Below are 12,641 nucleotides of genomic sequence, written 5' to 3'. Positions count from 1 at the left end.
TAGATCATCCTATTTCTATGAAAATAACTACATGTGGTCCACAGACATCCATGTACAAATAAAGGCATAGAGAAGAGTTGAAAGAACATGTTAAATGCACAGAATATTCAGATAGTTATGACAATCCTAAGTGATAAGCTCTCATTTTTTAAATTTTATTATGTTATGTTAATCACCATACATTACATCAGTTTTTGATGTAGTGTTCCATGATTCATTGTTTGCATAGAACACCCAGTGCTCCATTCAATATGTGCCCTCTTTAATACCCATCACCAGGCTAACCCATCCTCCCACCCCCCTCCCCTCTAGAACCCTCAGTTTGTTTCTCAGAATCCATAGTTTCTCATGATTCATCTCCCCCTCCGATTCCTGCCCCCTTCATTTTTCCCTTCCTACTTTTTTTTTTTTTTTTTTACATATAATGTATTATTTGTTTCAGAGGTACAGGTCTGTGATTCAACAGTCTTACATAATTCATAGCATTCACCATAGCCCATACCCTCCCCAGTGTCTATCACCCAGCCACCCAGTCCCTCCCACCCCCCACCACTCCAGCAACCCTCAGTTTGTTTCCTGAGATTAAGAATTCCTCGTATCAGTGAGATCATATGATACATGTCTTTCTCTGATTGACTTATTTCGGATAAGCTCTCATTCTTAAATATGATATTATGACAGCTAGCACTAATTAGTACTTAATATTTCCTGGATATTATTTCCAAGGACTTTATTAACTCACAAAAAGTTTTTTGGTTTTTTTTTTAACACTTGGTTGTAACATGTTTAATTTGTGCTGTCCACACAGGACCCTGCATAGAACGGGTGTCAGCCCCCGGAGAGCACCCACCTCCCCCACACAAGAGGATAGCGGATGAATATTCAAAGCCAGGGAAAGGAGAGAAGAGACCTCTGACTAGTCGGAGGAGGTGAAAGGGGTTCCCCCACTTCTTTCCACAAACTCGGTGGGGGGGGGGCACGTGAGGGGGTGAACGGCAACCCAGGAAGGGGCAATGTGACTTCACCCACGGGATGCTAACTTCTCAATGTGAGGAGGCGGGACTCTGGAAGAGGCTCTGCGCTCAGGGTGCTGGCTGGCGACTCTGCCTCGGTGACAGCCCAGGAGGGAGGCTGACAGGGCCAGGAGGCTGGGGCAGCAGGAGCCTTATTGCTTCGTTCAGGTGGTGAGGCCTCTCGGGCCGACCCCAGGCAGAGAAAGCCAGAGCCAGCCCTCGGGCCTCGGGCCTCTCGCGCTCCCAGCCAGGGCCAGCGGTGCGCTCCGGTCCCGGAGACACCAGGAGGGCTGCAGCCAAGCTGCCACCTTCACCACTGGGGACGACAGGACAGCCCGACTGTCTCCTCAAGTGGCCGCCCTTCAGCCTGCTGACCAGAGTTCCCAGCTTTTAGGCAGAAGGCGGACGGCGGGCGTCGCTCCCTTTTGTCCCGACACACATGTGTCCACATTAAGAGGTAAGGGGAAAGGGACACAGTCAGGCACTATTGTTACCCTAATTTTACAAATGAGAAAACTGAGTCATAGAAGGACAAATAGGTTTCTCCCAATCATAGAAATTTTAAATGCTGAATATGGGATTTAAATCTACAACTATATAGTCAAATCTCTTAATATATTCTTAGTGATTATATCCCAAAACCAGTGATATGTTGGAAGTCAGGAAAAAAAATACTCAAAAGTAAAAATAAGACATATCAGAATCTATATGATGGTTTGGAGTGGGGAGGACATGTCTGGGGCTCAAGTAGACATTGTACATCCACAGACATTTGAAAAATCATGACAAAGATGGTGAATGGCTCATCTGCTTCCACTGACCTCTTCTGTAGGATAAATTGAATTCAACTGTGAAACAAGGGATGTGAGACCTAATGGGATGGTAAAGATAGTGGCATATGGTAGAAACTCAGAAACATGACCTAACTGCTGAATACTTCTACATATGTTACCACACTTCATGTTAAACTTTGAGGTAGGTATTATGAGCCTCGTTTTGGAAATGAAAACTAAGACACAGGGAGGCTAAGTGCCCTCCCACTGTCACATTGTGGAACTGTGACAAAGTCATCTAGTTTCAAGGCCAATGGTCTTCTCATTGCATCATCTCTAAAATGGGTAAGATGGTCCTCCCATCTCATGGACTATTTAGATCAGTGTTCCTAGCTCTAGCTAGTAATGTACCAATTAGTCTCTTCACTCTAATTTATAAAATATGAGTAACAGCCATCAGTGACCACACATACAAGGAATTGCATTCTAAACCTTATAATTTTTACTTTTCATTTTACACAAAGTATCTTGATCACCGTTTTTTGATGCCTATTTGAGGTTGGGAGAGTTTCCAATTTACACATGGAATCTTTCATTCCTTTAAGATATTAAATAATAATTGACTTGCTCCCTGAGAAGTGAGGGACTGGTGTTCTATAGTTGGCACCATAACCCTTGGGACCTGTGCTAGAAACACAAGACCCCTAAAACATCTAGCTTTGAAGAACAAGACTATGTCCAAGAGATCCAAAGGCCTGTAGGCAATGGAGATCCTACTTTCAAGGCACCTGCAAGCTGACTTAACTCAAGGCCCAGCACAAAAGCAGCAGTTTGAAGAGTGCCTACACTATTTGTGAAGGAGATCCATTTATTCATCTTAAAGTATCTGCCAGAGGATCAGGAACCCATTGGGATTCTCTAGATAGAGGTAGTGGTGTCATTTCTGTATTCCCACTCTACCTTGCTCGCACTGGCAGAACACAGTTCTTGTACTGTCCAGCTGCCCTGCTAAAGCCAGCAGCTTCCCAGTTACACAATAACACCTTATACCTGTCAGAATGGCTATTATCAAAAAGCCAAGAAATAACAAGGGTTGGTGAAGATGTGGCAGAAAAGGGAACCTCTGTGCATTGTTAATGGGAATATAAATTGGTACAGCTACTATGGAAAACAGTACGGAGTTCCCTCAAAAAATTAAAATAGAACTACCACGTGATCCAGCTATTCCACTTCTAGATACTTATCTGAAGAAAATGAATATGCTGATTCAAAGAGACATGTATCCCTATGTTCATCAAAACATTACTTATAATAGCCAAGATACGGAAGCAATCTAAATAGCCACTGATCAATGAATGGATAAAGGGGTGTGTGTGTGTATAAACACAGGCAAACATACATACACATAATGGAATGTTAGCCATTAGAATGAAATCTTGCCATCTGCAAAAACATGGATGGACCTAGAGAGTATTAGACTAAGTCAGAAAAGTCAAGACAACACAGGACTTCGCTTATATGCAAAATCTAAAAAAAAAAATGTGAACAAAACAGACTCCTACAGAGAGCCAATGGTCACCAGAGGAGAGGAGGTGGGGGGATGGATGAAAGAGGTGAAGGCAGTTAAGAGATATAATCTTCCAGTTATAAAATAAGACATGAGAATATGATGTACAGCATGTGGAATATAATCATTTAACAACTCTGGTGACAGATGGTAACTAGATTGACCATTTCATAATATACTGAATCACTACATAGTACACCTGAAAAACAATGCTGAAGATCAATTATTCTTCAAAAATTTTTAAATGGATCAAAAAAGTTTTAGGGGCACCTGGGTGGCTCAGTCAGTTAAGCGGCTGCCTTCGGCTCAGGTCATGATCCCAGAGTCCTGGGATCGAGCCCCACGTCGGTCTCCCCACTCAGTGGAGAGCCTACTTCTCCCTCTCCCTCTGCCTGCCTCTCTGCCTACTTGTGCTCTCTGTCAAATAAATAAAATCTTTAAAAAAAAAAAAGTTTTAAGAATGTTTACTACTGTGTAAAGACTGCTAATTGATGTCCAACATCGGTCTCCCCTTCTTAAAAATATAAATTAGCTAATGTTGCCCATGTAGAAAACTAAATGTTCCAACTTTTCATCTCGGTGCATCTAGTATGTTCCAGACATTAGGCTATAAGCTGGTGTTATAGTCTTTCTGATGTTTGGTATCTGGATGTAATGCCTGGAGATTCAGCCGCCATCTTGAAATATGAAGTAACCCTGATGATGGAATCCAAGTGACACAGCATAAAGATGGAAAAATACCAGGTCCTTGATTTCTTAGAGGCACATATGAGTTAGCCCTGGGCTGCCTACTTCTAAATGCTCCTACACAGAAGAAAAATTTCTATCTTATTTAAGTTACTTTTCAAAGGGGTAATCACTCTAGGTCACTCTGTTGCAAGTAACAATACAATTTCTAAATGATACAACTGCTATTAAAACAGTCTTTTTTTGAAAATCCTTATCACTTAAAAATAAATAGAATTAGTACTAATACTCTTGTGTGAAAATCTCTTGAAAGCTCTTAGGATCTCATGACTTGTGTAGTAGGCTGAATAATGCCCCTCCCCCCAAAAAGATATTCACGTCCTAATCCCTAGAACCTGTGAACATTATCTCATATGGGCAGGGGAAAAAAAAAGTGTGCTTAGCCTATGTGATTAGCTTGAGAATTTCATAAGTCACGTAAAGATCTTGAGATGGGGAGATTTATTCTCACCTGGGTGGGTCCCAAATGTAATCACAAACGTCTTTATAAAAGGAGAGGCTGAGTGATAGTTGACCCACAAAGAGGAAATGGCCATGTGAGCACGTAGGCAGAGATCGGAATGATGTGGCCCCAGGCCACGGAATGCTGGCAGCCACAGAAGCTGGAAGAGGCAAGAAGGCATGCTCTCCTATAGCACTGTAGGGAACACAGCCCTGGCAACAGCTTGATTTCAGCTCAGGGATACGAATTTCAGGCTTGGCTTCTAGAACTGGGAAAAATTTTGTCATTTTAAGCCACCAAAAACAAAAACAAAACACACGTAGGTGAAAAGCTCTTTGACATCCGTCTTGGTAAGAGTTTTTTGGATCAGACTCTAAAAAAGGCAGTGAGAGCAAAAAGTAAAAGGGAACTACATCAAACTGGAGAGTTCTACACAGTGAAAAGAATCCTTAACCAAAAGGAAAGGCAACCTGCCAAATAGAAGATATTCACAAACCATATACCTAATAAGGGCCTACTATCCAAAATACATAAACGCTTCATACAGCAGAAAAAAAAATCCAATTGAAAAATGGGCAGAGGTTCTGAAAGACATTTTTCCAAAGAGGACATCCAGATGGCCAATAGACACATGAAAAGATGCTCAGCATCACTCATCATCAGGGAAATGCAAATCAAAACCATAAGATACCATCTTACACCCTGTTAGAACGTTTAGAATCAAAAAGAACAAACAAGTGTTGGCAAGGATATGGGGAAAAGGGAACCCTCGTACACTACTGGTGAGAATGTAAATTGGTGCAGCCACTGTGGAAAACAGTATGGAGTTTCCTCAAAAAACGAAAATAAAGCTACCATATGATCCAGCAATTCCACTTCTGGGTACTTACCCAAGGAAAATGAAAACACTAATTTGAAAAGATATCTACACCCTCATGTTCACTACTGCATTTATAACAGTCAAGATGTGGAAACAACCTGTGTTCACTGATGGATGAATGAATAAAGATGTGGTGTGTATATAAAGGACCGCTACTCAAGCCATAAAAAAACTTGCCATTTGCAACATGGACATACGTGTATACATACACGTAATGTGCCTAACATAGTCGGCTAACATATAAGTCCTCAATGAATGGCCATCACAACCATGGCTGTGTGACCTTGGACAAGTTACTTTGCCCTCCTCTTATAAAATGTCCAGCCAACTAGCAACTGAGCCAAGCCTGGAATTTTTTTTTTTTTAATAAACAAGCATTATTTTTATTAATGTACTTGTTTTTGAGAGAGAGCAAAAGCATGTGCAAGCAAGGGGTGGGGAGATGGGGAACGGAGGGAGGGAATCTCAAGCAGGTTCCATGCCCAGGGTGGAGCCCCACATGGGGCTCGTTCTCATGACCCTGAGATCATGACCTGACCCAAAAAATCAAGAGTCAAACTCTTCACCGACAGAGCCGCCCAGGCGCCCCTGGAACATAATCTTTTAAATTTGCCTATGCTCCATTCCCTTTGGCGTCTCCCATTCTTTCCTTCTGCTTCTAGCATTTCAAGTCTGTCTTTTTCTAGTTCCTGACTCTTTACTCACAAGTATTTTTATTCCATCAATGATGAAGTTTTTTGGTAGTGTCCACAACATCTATAGACCCATCTGGAATCGGAAATATATTCTGATAACCTCAGAGGTTGCTTACTTGCACGGTCATCTATGAACTTACACATGGTACTTGGAGGTTAAAATTTCTTAGGGGTTTATTTTTAGCTCATTCCTTCACAACCTTGGATTCTTTACACGTTACATAATTAGTTTATCATAAGAATAGTAATGTTGAAATTTCTTTTGACCAAAGCAGCAGCTGAAAAATTGTTCCAAGAAGTCGCAGCAGTCATAAGACTATCGCTGAGCATGGGTTTATTAGAAAGTAAAATAAACACCATGCTGCATGCGGACTTCATCTTCATTAAACATTCATACTGGAAATGCTTACCTTGTCTATAGCCAAGAGGTTATCCTTTGCAGAAAGGGAAAGAAAAAAAAAAAAAAAAGAATCTCTAAGCCAATGTACTGCAAGTGTTGCAGGACTTTGGGAAAGCAGTGTTACATAAAATCTTCAAATATGTTAGTGTAAGCAGTTTGGCCTTCAAATGATTTCTACCACCTTGGGGCAGGGCATGAGGGTGACGAAGGCATCTCAGAAGAGATCGCATTGACTTGCATTCTACCATGCAGAGAAATGTAAATAAAATTCAAGAGGCCTTTACACCACTGCCATCATGGTATGTGAGTCACTTGGCTTAATATGTTAAGAGGATTAGTGCTAAAGCTGCATGAACTTTGAAATAGTCCAATGAAGCTTATGTGCTTTCCAGTTTAAATTGGTCCTCAGCAAGACCTCTCTGATCATCAGGAATTTGGCAGCTTGGGTACTCTGCCACATTCTCCAAAGCAAGGTCGAACCCCCTGGGTGTCCACCCTGTACCCTCCCTTTTTATTTGAGGTAGAGCTGGAAAGAGGACTAGAAGGGGAAGGGGCAGGGGTCACCAAGGATGTCACGGTGAAAGCCAAGATCCAAATTACTGCTTCATGCTTTCCCAAAGATCACACAGTTTAACCAAATTAAATTAAAAAAATCACCACCCAGCTGTTGCATCTTGCTTATGGCTTAAAGAGTCGAAAGGAAAGCCCTCTCTCTACCCATTTAAACTAGAGGGGGCTTCAGTGAGCAATGCATGAATCGTCCTTACAGAAATAAAGGCATCACACCCTGTGGTTCGTGTGGAAAACACATTTGGGGTGGGGGGGAGGAGGACTCGCAGTAAAACGGCTCTTTCCTCAATAAAACCACTCAGATGTCTACCTTTATACTTCAACTTAGCAAACGTATAGTTGATCAACTACAGAGGCATGCTGAAGAATCTTCATATCACAAATTGATTACTACACGGGACCAATAATGCTGAATACCCACATATAAAGGCACATGGCATGTGTCCGGGCATTCAGCGTGCCTACGTGTATTTGCACAGCTGTAGGAGCGGCCTAAAACACACACTCCCAGGAAACACAGGCTAAAAAAGAAAACAAACAAACAAACACACACCTCCTTTAAGGCATGCCACCTCCAGATAGATTTCATGGGGCCTTTTGCTGGGGATGCCAATGGTTCTGGAATGAGTTTAAATGAAATGCATCATTCAGGAAGCAGCTGGGGAACCTGTTCTCGTGACTCTCCAGGGTGTCCTTTGAAGCTCCTGCCTCTGCTTCAAGGATATCAAATGACAGGAACACTTGTCTCCAGAAGTAGTTTAAAAAAAAAAAGGGAGGACTGCTTAAACACTCGAGCCATGCAATGTCAGCATCACAACAGGCAGTAGCTGAGAACAGCAGTCAGTCCAGCAAAAGGAATTTTAAAGAACTCAGTACCACCTGCCAGTTGAGAAGCCATCTAGATTCAGAGGTGGTTGCTTTCCACCAAGTGAGTATGATCTAGATCATTTTAGGATGCAAAGTAAGAGGAATAAAAAGGCAAATGCTACTTGATAGCTTTGCAGCATTAATCCGGAGACAGCAAGTCTCTGTTTATATTTCCTTCTGACCTGTTGCCACAGCAATGGGTTTTTGTAATAACCGTCATGTTTTCTTTCTTCCATCCTATGTCCACTGGTATTAAGTGAATTCATGAAGAAACCCAGAGCTGCTTTGACAAAATAGAGAACTAGTTATAGAAGCAATGAATTTTTTTAGCAGAAAACATTGTAATTTTTTTTTAAATGTTTTATTTATTTATTTGACAGAGAGAGAGAGCGAGCGAGAGCAGGAACACAAGCAGGGGGAGTGGGAGAGGGAGAAGCAGGCTTCCCGCCGAGCAGGGAGCCCGATGCGGGGCTCGACCCCAGGACCCTGGGATCATGACCTGAGCCCAAGGCAGTCGCTTAACCAACTGAGCCACCCAGGCGCCCACTTGGTGACTATTTAAAAAGCTTACTACAAAACATGACAAATAAGGTATGTGTAGTCAATGCTAACATTTTTCCAAAGAGGTGGCACAAATTTGTAGTCTCCTCCCTCCTCTAGTAGTGCACGAGAAGGCTGATTTCTCCCCAGCACTCAGTATTGCCCTAATGTTTTTTTTTTTTTTTCTTCCTTTTTTAAAAGATATTTGAGAGAGAGACAGCCAGCAAGAGAAGGAACACAAGCAGGGGGAATGGGAGAGGGAGAAGCAGGGTCCCCACTGAGCAGCGAGCCCGATGTGGGGCTCGATCCCAGGACCCCGGGATCATGACCCGAGCCGAAGGCAGATGCTTAACGACTGAGCCACCCAGGCACCTCAACATTGTATTTTTAACAAGCCATGACTTCTCAGCTGAAAGTCACATAATGCAGGATCAATTGTATGGGCTCAAATGCTTGCATTCATCACAGATGTATTTTGATTTATAATTATGTCATGCAAAGAGCATTGTTGGGGCCCCATTCCAGACAGACTGGAACACCCACCATGCCAGGCAATATAACTGTAGTTGTTAACTCCTTTGGGGAATTTCCTGCAGTTTTGGGGGGTTTTTTTGAAACCACAACCAACCAAGAGATCAAATGTTTGCAGCACTGCTCAAGGGTTACTGGAAATCTCTTCAAACTCCTTAAAATGGATTTCTAAAAAAACAAAACTGTCAATTTATGTAGCTATTAAAATTTGCTTTCCACATTTTGCTAGATTTTAATTAAAACTTTAGATCTTAAGTAGGTTGACTGACCAGGCAATTCTAAATTTTTGGCAGAGGATGCAATACCAAATCTGTCTTTTGATATCAACTCTCACTCTATGTTGCTTATGACCTAACTTGAAATGCTTAAAAGATCCAAGATCGCGGTCTTCTCTTTTATTTAAGCTTGTAGCCCTGGTTTAGGTCCAACATTCTTGCCCAAGGTTAGCAGGAAAAGAGGGTTCATAAGACCATTAATTCTCAAAGAGTAAATATACAAATGGACAATGGCCAGACCATATATAAAAACAGAACTTTCCCTAAATAGCCAAAACTATTGAGTTTTTCTTAAAAAAAGATTTTATTTGAGAGAGAGCACAAGAAAGAGAGAGCACAAGCAGGGAGGGGGAGGGGTAGAGGGAAAGGGAGAAGCAGACTCCCATTGCTGGGCTCCATCTCAGGACCCTGGGATCATGACCAGAGCTGAAGGCAGATGCTTAACCACCGACTGAGCCATCCAGGCACCAGAGTTTCTTTTAGAGAACAAAGCTGCAGGTATCAAACCCCTCATTTCAAGATAGACTACAAATCTATAATAATCAAAACAATATGGTACTGGCAAAAAAACAAAAAACAAAAAACCAGTTCAATGGACCAGAATAAAGAACCTGGAAATAAATCATGTTTACACAATCTTTGACAAAGGCAAGACTATACATGGGGAAAAGACAGTCTCTTCATAAATGGTGCTGGGAAAACTGGACCGCTACATGCAAAAGAAACTGGACCACTTTCTTATACCATACAAAAATAAATTCCAAATGGATTGCAGACCTAACTAAGACCCGAAACCATAAAACTCCTAAGAGAAAACATAGGCAGTAATCTCTCAGACCCAGGCCTTAGCAACATTTTTGTGGCCATAGCTCCTTAAAGCAAGGGAAACAAAAGCAAAAATAAACTACTGGGACTATATCAAACTTAAAAACTTTTGCACAGGGAAGGAAAACATCAACAAAACCAAAAGGCAACCTACGGAATGGAAAAAGACATTTACCAATGATATATCCAATAAAGGGTTAATATCCAAAATATATACAGAACTCCTACAACAGCAAAGAAAAAATAATCCAATTAAAAAATGGGCAAATGACCCAAATAGACTTTTCAAGGATCTACAGGTGGCCAATAGACATATGAAAAGATGTTCAACATTACTGATCTTCAGGGAAATACAAATCAAAACCACAAGGAGGTATCCTTCTCATACCTATAGGGATGGCTGGTATCTAAAAGACAAAAAAATTAAGTGTTGGCAAGGATATAGAGAAAAGGGAGCCCTCTTACACTGTTGGTGCAGCCACTGGGGCAAACAATATGGAATTTCCTCAAATCATTAAAAATGGAAATATCATACCATTTAGTATTCCACGTTGTATTCTCCCAAAGAAAATGAAAACATGGGTTCAAAAAGATATATGCACTCTATGTTTATTACAGCATTATCTACAATAGCCACGATATGGAAGCAACCTCAGTGCCTATTGATTGATGAACAGATAAAGATGTGTGTGGGGTGTGTGCTGGGTATGTGTGTGTGTGGGTGTACAACAGAATATTAGCTACAAAAAACAAAATCTTGCTATTCTTGAAAACATGGTTGGACCTGGGGGGTATCATACTAAATGACAGAATCAGAGAAAGACAAATACCATAGGATTTCACTTTTATGTGAAATCGAAATGAAACAAAAAAACCCAAACAGAAAATCTAATACAGAGAACTGGTGGTTACAAGATTGGGGGGGGGGGGGGCAGGGCAATAAATTTCCAGTTATAAAATGTCAGGGGGACAAGAAGTACAATACAGGGAATAGAGTCAATATTGTAATAATGTAGGGAGACAGTAACTGCATTTATCATGAGCATTGCATAATACATAAAATTGTCGATTCATTAGGTCATATGCCTAAAACTAACATTGTATGTCAACCATACCTCAATTAAAATATATAAAAATAGAACTCTGACCCATGACCAGCAATCTATCCAGGAAGTACCCTTTATAATCATCAGCCCAGGGAACCTGTCTATGATGGATCAGACCTGTAGGAAGTCAGACTGCTATTTCTAATAATAATCCAGGAAGACGAACTTTTGTGACCATCATCCCCAAATGGCCAGGACTTGAATACCGGACCACCCCTAACCAGTCACATAGGATACCCACTTCTAGTTAGCCCGTCAACACAAAATTTCCCTCTGTGATTCCTTGATTTTAGAGAATAGCCATATTGTTATGATTTATACGTTTGGAAAAGAGACAAAATCCTATGTTTAGGATCCAAACAGTGAATCTACATCCAGTCAGGAAAAGAGAAACCACTCCATGTATTTATAACAGAGGAACCTTAAGAAAAGACCTTGGTATGGAAAAGTTGAAATTGAGTTGGAAGGGAAGGGTGGTAGAAGAGCCAAAGAGACCGTTTGTTAATCTAGGATCAGGAAGGTACCACCTTCCTGGACTGGATCCTAAGAGTCCACACAGACTGATACTTCGATGGAACCACACTACTCCTAAGCTGAAAAGAGAGCGCTGTGCTATTTTGGTACTAAATTGCCAGCAACAACACTAGAGCCCTCATCCACTGGTAACCACCTCGACCATGGCTGTCCCCACCAGAGGCATTCCAACATGGGTTTTCCTCTTGCCACTTGCCAATCGCCCACCAGGGCCTTTCCCTGGAAGGGCACACCAGGAGGACAGCTGGCAAAGGCGGCTTAGGAGATGGAGTTTGTAGTCTTCCAACCCCTAGGGGGAAGAGAGCAAGTATGGAGCTGACTGAACAGAACCACTGATACTGTCCACAGATAAATAGGTCTGGGCCTGGCCTGGATCATAAGTCCAAACCAGAAGAATATTCTAACTTATTCAACTTGTTTTTTTTTTTTTATTTAATAATTTTTTTTTATTCTTATGTTAATCCCCATACATTACATCATTAGTTTTAGATGAAGTGTTCCATGATTCATTGTTTGTGCATAACACCCAGTGCTCCATGCAGAACGTGCCCTCCTCAATACCCATCACCAGGCCAACCCATCATCCCACCCCCCTCCCCTCTAGAACCCTCAGTTTGTTTCTCAGAGTCCATCGTCTCTCATGGTTCGTCTACCCCTCCGATTTCCCCCGCTTCATTCTTCCCCTCCCGCTACCTCCTTTTTTTTTTTTCTCAACATATATTGCATTATTTGTTTCAGAGGTACAGATCTGAGATTCAACAGTCTTGCACAATTCACAGCGCTTACCAGAGCACATACCCTCCCCAGTGTCTATCACCCAGTCACCCCATCCCTCCCACCCCACCCCCCACTCCAGCAACCCTCAGTTTGTTTCCT

This window comes from Mirounga leonina, unplaced genomic scaffold, assembly GCF_011800145.1.
Source record: "Mirounga leonina isolate KUSES-001 unplaced genomic scaffold, KU_Mleo_1.0 Mir_93, whole genome shotgun sequence".
NCBI classification, from domain to species: Eukaryota; Metazoa; Chordata; class Mammalia; order Carnivora; family Phocidae; genus Mirounga; species Mirounga leonina.
The sequence above is the reverse complement of the archived record's forward strand: the minus strand, read 5'-3'. Positions refer to the sequence as shown.